We start from the raw sequence: 6,129 nt of genomic DNA on the forward strand, positions 1-6,129 counted from the left end.
AAGAAATTCTGTACATTCGGTTATAACACTAGTATATTTAAACTTACATGCTTAATTTGTCAAGTAAACCGCCAAGTTAATGTATTGTAATTAACTAGATGTAATATATACAATGCCCCCCTTCCTACCACACAACTTTTGTGTGTGCCATACACCAATTTTGGTTTGCAATAAGAGCTTGAAAAAATTAAATTAAAAATAAAAAAATGGTATCTGCAATCAAATAAAATTGAATTAAAATTACATGTGATTTCTGAAAAAGGCAAAAAATAATTTGGATCAATAGCACAGCAGGTAGGGCGTTTGCCTTGCACGCGGCCAACCCCAGTTTGATTTTTCCGTCCCTCTTGGAGAGCTCAGCAAGCTACCGAGAGTATCCCGCCCAAGCAGCAGAGCCTGGCAAGCTACCTGTGGCATATTCGATATCCCCAAAACAGTAACAAATCTCACCATGGAGATGTTACTGGTGCCGGCTTGAGCACATTGATGAACAACAGGACCACAGTGCTGCAGTGCTACAGAAGAAAGCAGAAAGCTGGTCATTCCATCAAGCCGTAATCTCCATTCGTTGTTTTAACATCTTCACGTCTTCATGTCGGTGCGTAGGTTGGCAGTTCACTGAAATCCTCTCTACATACTATCTTGTAATCTCTTTTACTTTAGCTGGATACTTTATAAGCATTTTCACGTTGTTTCATCAGCATCATTTTAGTGTGTCTACATAATACTCCACCAGTTGTGCTCAATCAGAAACAGCCCATGACCTTAGCCATCACTGTTCTGTGCTCGGAGCCTAAAGTGTGCCAAGGCTGTCTCCCTTGTTATTGGTCATCCACACAGTGCCACGATGGCTCTTTTGCTTCTACTCTAATACTAGAATAAAGGTAAAAGGGGCAATATGCTAGCTCCAAGGGAACGTAATGTTTTGCTAAGCATTGCCAAACTAAGACCAGGGATGTGTCATTTACAGTTTCTTCTGCAGCGTATGAGGGTGAAGTGGAGAGTTCCCAGCTTGCCTGCAACTCAGACTCTTTGGGGCAGGATGAGGAAGCCCCTAAGCAGTGCCCAAGACGCTCGGTGGCCACTCCCAGGGATGCTTGACCACCTCAACCTGAAGGTTCAGAGCTAAGGCCTGTGCTGCTCAGGCTGAGCGGTGCAAAGACCACGAGGCCCACCCCGGCGGGGCTACACCAGGCCGTGCTCAGTGACTATGCAGTGACCCTGACTCTGTCCTGTCTCCCTGCCTGCTGGTCCAGACTCTTCCAAGACCTTTCACCCTTGGTCCGTTGGAGCCTTCTAGCCACGTCCTAATTAGACCTTGGAAATGTTCCAATCACCAGATACATCAGCTCTGTGTAACGATACTTCCTCCAAACGAACTAATTAAATAGGAAATTTGAAGAAAAAACAAAAATAAGCCGTAGAAAAAGGACAGGGCTGAACACATCTATGTGTAATTTACTGCTTCGTAGGAGGCAGGTTTGGACCAAGCCCTGCTGGCTATGTGCTCAGGGGTCACTGGTGACAGTGCTCAGGGGACCACACGTGGTGCTACCTCTCAGCTCTTCTGTGTGAAATATTCTGAAAACAGCGTCTTCCGAGAACTCACACTAGAGGGTTTAAGCTTTCTTCCTAGTTTTCACCAGCAGCACAGCTGGAGGGTAGGGAGATTCCGGTAGTTGTCATCTTGTCTCCCCAAATTCATCAGCTCATTTATACTCGGACCAGCAGGGCTTAGCATTGGCAACTTTCTTTCTAATTCTTGCCAACATGACAGATGCGAAGTGGGAATTCCTTTCTGCTTCATTCCCAAAGTGCGGGTCACGAGGAGGGACAGTTTATGTCTCCAGACGGTTGTGAGGATTTCTCCTTCTTGCCATTTGGGTTTTTGCATTGGCGATGTTTTGAAATTCTGGGTCAAATTCCCCCTCTCCCCCGCCCCCCCCCCACACTTTTTATTTTTATGATTTTGCCAAATATCTTTCTTAGGCCTAAATTTTATATTTTTCCCTTTGTTTGTGATATCTTTAATGAACAAATGGGGCTTTTCATACTTGAATATACCCGAACTTGTGCCTGGTTAAGGAAATCCTTTCTTTCTTTGAGATCATGAAAACATTTTCCTTCATTTTGCTCCAGAAGTTTTGAAGGCCTGCTTTTCCATCTGGACTGGAGCGATAGCACAGCGGGTAAGGCGTTTGCCTTGCACGTGGCCGACCTGGGTTCAATTCCTCCGTCCCTCTCGGAGAGCCCGGCAAGCTACCAGGAGTATCCCGCCCACATAGCAGAACCTAGCAAGCTACCCGTGGTGTATTCGATATGCCAAAAACAGTAACAACAAGTCTCACAATGGAGATGTTACTGGTGCCCGCTCGAGCAAATTGATGAGCAATGGGATGACAGTGCTACAGTGCTTTTCCATCTAGAATCACATGCCATGTAACTTGGTTTGATGCAAAAATGTAATTTATTTTTCCTATATACATAACTCATTGTCCCAAAGTCTTTGGCTACAAGTCCATATTTCTCACCAATCAGAAATGGTATTTCTACAACCAGAGGGATAAAACAGGGTGTAAGGCACTTGCCTCACATACAACAGACCCAGGTTCTATCCCTCAGTGCCATATGTATGTATATATATATATGTATAACTATATATGTATAACTATATATATATGTATAACTATATATATACATGTATATATAGTTCCCTAGGCCTGACCAGGAGTGATCCCTGAGTGCAGACCCAGGTTTAAGCCTGGAGAATAGCCAGGTGTGCCCACCCTCCCTACCCTGCCCCCCAAAAGACAGAAAAATAAATAAAAGAAATGATGTTTCTGTTATATACAAATCTCCGGTTCTGTGAGTAGGAGACAGTATAGTGATTAGGGTGTTTTCCTATCATGTGCCCCACCTTTAATTTCAGGCCCCAAGTGACCCCAACGCATTGCTGGGTACAGCTCTGGGGGGGGCCCAGCATTACCTGGTGTGCCCAAATATACCCAGCCTTGTAGTGCCTGAGAGGCATCAAGTCCTCAGCCCTTTGTTTCAAATGGACAGCTCAGTTGGCAGAGAATCACGGGGGAGAGCCCCGGACCACCTGAACACTACTTGGGAGGTCCCCCCGCAACCCACATATTTTCAGAAATTGTTTCTAGACGACTGTTTCTAGACTACTCTTTCTCATTCTGGGATAGAATTGTACTTTCTCACCACGTAATTAAACTTAGTTAATTTTTACAGTAGCACTGTAGCACTGTTGTCCCATTGTTCATCGATTTGCTCAAGCGGACACCAGTAACGTCTCCATTGCGAGACCTGTTTTTATTACTGTTTTTGGCATATCGAATACTCCACAGGTAGCTTGCCAGGCTATGGTGGATTAAATGACCCTGCATCTATAGATCAGCTCTTTAAACTTGTCTTGGTGTTCCTAGCTTTTAACTTACACATGTTAGAACCAACATGTGATCCTTCAAACCAACCTGATTTGAATTGTAATCGATACGCATTCAACTTATAAACTGCAGAAAATCAGCAGTTTATAAGTTGAATGTGAATCTTTAGAAATGGAATCTGCAAATCCACCAACACTGGGTATCTTTCCAAACATTTGGATTTACTAGCACTTAAAAATATTTACACATAAATTTTTAGCGTTTGATAGACTTATTTCCAGGTCGGCTGGAACGGTAGCACAGCGGTGTAGGGTGTTTGCCTTGTATGCAGCTGACCCGGGTTTGATTTCTCCATCCCTCTCGGAGAGCCCGGCAAGCTACCAAGAGTATCCCTCCCACATGGCAGAGCCTGGCAAGCTACCCACAGTATATTTGATATGCCAAAAACAGTAACAACAAGTCTCACAATGGAGGCGTTACTAGTGCCCACTCGAGCAAATTGATGAACAATGGGACGACAGTGCTACAGTGCTACAGTGTTATTTCCAGGAACCTTTAAAGTTTGAGCTGTGATGTTCACACATATATTTTATAAACTACATATTTTTGATTGTTCATTTCCAGTGAATGTAAATGTATTTTTAGATAGCCACAATCTTGTTGAACTTTTTTTTTTTGCTTTTTGGGTTACACCAGTGATGCTCAGGGGTTACTCCTGGCTCTGCACTCAGGAATAACTCCTGACAGTGCTCGGGGACCATATGGGATGCTGAGAATCGAACCTGGGTCAGCTACATCTAATGCAAATGCCCTACCCGATGTACTATCGCTCCAGCCCCTGTCTTGTTGAATTTTTTAAATTAGTGCTAAAACTTTGCTTGGAGACTCTTTATTTAGACATTTCTTTAACCATGAATTTTAGAGGGGTTTCAAAATAGGGCTGCCTCCACAGATCTTGGGGTGGGGGAGCGACGCTTGCATGCCCCAGTGATACTTGGCTTGGTCTTATCAGCCTGACCATTGAGCTCAGTGCTGGGAATGACCAGGGTTTACCAAGTGTTGTCAGACATTGTACTTGGGTCTTACACATGACAGTGTAAGTGTAATGTGCCTCACCCTTTTGAGCCATAACCTTGATTCTGAGGTTTTTGGATTATTTGTGTGCATCGGATTGAGGGAACACACCCAGCTGTGTCCAGGGCTTACTGTTCAGGCTGTGTGCTCAAGATTCTTGGAGGTGTTTCGGAGACCATGGGGTTCCGGGAATTGCTCCAGGGGCTACTGTGTGCAAGGCAAGTGCCTTTTTTTTTTCAATGTAAGAATACTGCTATTTACTGAGCCATTGATTAAGCTGATTGAATTTGGCATGAACTCCACATTGCTTTTTTTTTAATTGAATCACTGTGAGATAGTTACAAAGCTTTCATGTTCGAGATTCAGTAATACAATGATTGAACACCTATCTGTCCACCAGTGCACACTTTCCACCACCAATTTCCCCAATATAACCTAACCCCCCCATCCCAGTCCTCACCCTGCCTCCATGGCAGGCAATTTCCCTAATACTCTCTCTCTACTTTTGGGCATTAGATTTTGCTCAAATTTCCCCACAACCATTCAAGCCTGCCTGCCAGGAGCAGATGGTAGCTCATTTATTGTCCATTGAGCATTTTGAATATCTTGGGTGCCACAGCCGTGCACTTCTGAAATCCTAGATTGTAAATGGTTGGGTTCCAGAGACATTTCTGTAGGGCACTAATCCACTTTGGGATTCAATTGGGTGTCTCTGGACCAGGGCTGTTTGGTGCTCTAAAACGACGCCCAGAGGTGCATTGTGGGTGTGACAGCCAGGCCTTCGAGAGGGCAGGGAGCCAGGAGGAACAATCCGGCACCGCTACTGCCATGTGGTATGGAGATTTGGTCCTGGAATCTGCATACCTGGGCCTTGCTTGTGGAAGCTCTTGGTCGCAGGGATTCCATCTGAAGTAGGCGGGGAGAGTGCACCTGCCCCATTGGGGGTGGCAAGGCAAGTGCCTTAACCCCTTTACTATCTCTTTAGTTCTAGGTTGTTGGGGTGGGTTTTTGTTTGTTTGTTTTTGCTTTTTGGGTCACACCTGGTGATGCACAGGGGTTACTCCTGGCTCTGCACTCAGGAATCACCCCTGGAAGTGCTCAGGAGACCATATAGGATGCTGGGATTCAAACCCGGGTCAGCCGAGTGCAAGGCAAATGCCCTACCCGCTGTGCTATCACTCCAGCCCCTGAATTTTTTTTTAATGCAAATTTACAGTCTGGTTTCAGTTACTTTTATTGGTGTCTCATAATATCAAGAGTTCAAGTGTAGGATGTCCAGACATGTTCTGTGGGCTAATGTGTTGTGTCAGCCTTGTCTTCTCCACTCAGATCTTCTCGATCAAACTTGCTCGTTGCATTGGTCAGCTCTACATTCTTGGTAACTTTTGTCCTATTAAACTATCAGTTACTGAAAGAGACCTGTCAAAATCCCCTCCAAGAAAAGTCCATTGAGATTTCATGTAGTGATGCACGTGTTAGGTGCTTGCAAGTTATAATGACCACTTCTCAGAAAATCGTTTCATTTTATTTTTGTTTTAGTGACTCCCCAAGTAATAGTTCTTTTCCTTGTTTACTCTTATTAGAGCCACACCACTCTCTTTGGATTAAAGTTATACAGGTTTTTTCCCCTATTTTAATGCTCATTTCTTTTTTC

This window comes from Sorex araneus, chromosome 2 (genome assembly GCF_027595985.1).
Source record: "Sorex araneus isolate mSorAra2 chromosome 2, mSorAra2.pri, whole genome shotgun sequence".
Lineage (NCBI taxonomy): Eukaryota > Metazoa > Chordata > Mammalia > Eulipotyphla > Soricidae > Sorex > Sorex araneus.